We start from the raw sequence: 2,500 nt of genomic DNA, 5'->3' as shown, positions 1-2,500 counted from the left end.
AGATACACATTATAAAATAATTTTGGGTAACGTTTTAGCATTTTTAGTTCGAATTTTCTCATTTTCATTTTTAGAATTTAGAATTTTCTATTTCTTTTCTATGTTTACTGAAGCATTCCTCGCATCCCTAAGGGGCTCAAATTGACCCGGGAAGGAAGGATTTGTTACTTTTTTAAATTTCAACCACAAAACTCCTCAAATACAGTTCATTTTTTGTGTGTATTCATGGTTCAAGTGCCACAAAAGTCCTAGGGTCTTGGACCCCTCTGATGAACACACTTAAACAAACAAACAAAGGGGTTTAAAAGTATCTTTAAGAGGGAAGGATGTTCAACTAAATATACTTCTGATAGACTACAAGTCAATTAAGCAACAATTTTTCCAGTATTAAAAAAATACAGTATTTATTAATATGAGCTAACACCGTGAAGTTGGCATAAACCCTTTACCTTTTACAAAATGACAAATCTTACTGAGCAAAAAGCTCATTTATTTCTCAAGTGCTTAACGGTGTAATACGGTACAAGGTCAAAGCAATTATTTCATTGAGATAATAATGAGCTCTTTCAAAGAGGCCATGTTTGCATAATGTGTTCACTGTGGAAAATCTGAATTTTAAAGTCAAAATTTACAATTTTAATGCCAACGGTGTGCTATGGAGCGTACGACACCAGACGAGGACACAGCGCAAAGGACAAGCAAAACTTTTTACCCAAAGCAACTTAGAGTTCACTCATAACATCACCAGTGATGTATCAGATGATAATAATATGGTATTTTGGTTGAAATGATGAGTAAAATCATACTTACATTTGTACGTCATCCTAATTCTGTGCACCAAAACCAGCCGGTGAAATTCTCTGTTGAAACAAAAGTGTGAGTCATTAGCATATATGCAAAACTAACACAGACCAGTATTATATTCATGAGACGATCTCTCGTTTAGAAATGACTGAACTGTTCTTTAAACAACAGTGGCGCTGTCATGGGACGGGACGGGTGTTTTATGAACACAGAATCGCTGTCATCAGTCTTTATACCTGTTCATCTATGAGCTCACCTTCATCATATTTAATGCAGCATCACAATGCCTTTAAAGTTTCATAAAGCGTTGCGTGAGTAATATGTAGATGTCTGTGTGCTGAAGATTACTCTCTCCCTGCACAACACCATCCATATTCATGGGATTATAGTATAAAACACTATTAATAAACATGAAAATCACACACTTTTGAGAACAGTTGAGGATATAATGCAAGCACTGTAAAAGTGATTTTCTTCACTCAAACTCAACTGCTTTATCACTGCTGATAAAATTAGCCATCTTTTAACAAGATGAGAAACTTAGTAATGTTAAGTGATGTTATCCTAGTGGAACCTCTGATTGCATCAAAGATGGACCAGACCTTCTCAATGCGAAGATGTGAGATTGTGGATGCAGATGGAGCAGTGGCCAGCTCTTTTTACAGAGAGACCAGTAAGAACTTATTCATATCCCTTTTTCCACCATGAGAAACCACATTCTGTTTAGGTTTGGCTTTAGACTTGGCCTGTAGGCCTGACCATGCATTGAAAAATGTCCACACTGTCCCATGCCTTTTTTTTGTGCCTGTGTTGTAGGTGTTTGCAGAGTTTGACAGGATAGTCACCACAGATCTGCAGACTGCAGAGTAACTTTTATGGTGCTGTGGATCGCTACACACCACGTTTTGTCACAAGTCTTCAAGAAGCATTGGAGAGAAATTTGATGATCTTATGCAGCAAATTAATACAGGGGTGAGTTTCCTGCAGCCTTAATTTTTTATTATTATGACACTTTTTTTCATCTTCAGATAAAAAATTATGATACTTTTAATAAAATCCTTTCTGTTCCTCAATAGGCAGCAATGAAAGAAATCATTAGCTCATGTGACTCCAGTTTTTTGTAATAATATTTATATAAAATAATATAAAAATAATATTTTGTATTTACTAAATCTTATCGATTTGTTCAAAGGATAACAACTGGCTGCGCATGCATGAGCAATACACACATGTATGCAGGACAGATAACTGACAATTAATCATGCCTTTTCACTTTTCCCTGTTGTAATATTTTTATTGTTTGGTTTCCTTCAGGTTTGTGATGTTGATGAAGCCTGGGCACACGTATCAGTTGGGGTGCTGACTGTCATTGACGAAGAAGAATCTCTCTCTCAACCTTTGCCCAGTGTCTACTGCCATCATTGTTGAGAGAGGTATTGTAATAATCTGCAGAATCTGCCTCATGCAATTTGCATCTATTTAGGTCTGTCTTATGCTTTACATTTGGATTACACAAAAGACATGAAAAACACTTGGTTTGGGACAGAACAAACTCCCAACAAAACTGCAATCTCTGAAAATCTCTTGTTGAGTAATGAAATGTCCAAGATTAATGATTTTTGGCATTCGATTAAATTCGTTTATGACAGTGGAATTAGATTAGGTGATAGACAAATAAAAGGGAAACTAAGCCACT

General features: G+C 35.9%; 1 protein-coding gene across 3 annotated transcripts in view; it reads right to left on the bottom strand.

The window, feature by feature from the left end:
* The window catches only part of dlgap4b (discs, large (Drosophila) homolog-associated protein 4b), a 51,423-nt gene extending 50,559 nt beyond the window's left edge, over positions 1 to 864 (bottom strand). For all 3 annotated transcript variants that reach the window (XM_056238317.1, XM_056238319.1, XM_056238318.1), the window contains exon 1: positions 811 to 864. The gene's annotated coding sequence lies outside the window, so the exon portion shown is untranslated. The remainder of the gene's footprint in view (positions 1 to 810) is intronic.
* Between the last annotated feature and the right edge of the window lie 1,636 nt (positions 865 to 2,500).

This window comes from Rhinichthys klamathensis, unplaced genomic scaffold, assembly GCF_029890125.1.
Source record: "Rhinichthys klamathensis goyatoka isolate OS25496 unplaced genomic scaffold, OSU_Roscu_1.1 h1tg000518l_1, whole genome shotgun sequence".
Taxonomy (NCBI): domain Eukaryota; kingdom Metazoa; phylum Chordata; class Actinopteri; order Cypriniformes; family Leuciscidae; genus Rhinichthys; species Rhinichthys klamathensis.
The sequence above is the reverse complement of the archived record's forward strand: the minus strand, read 5'-3'. Positions and strand labels throughout refer to the sequence as shown.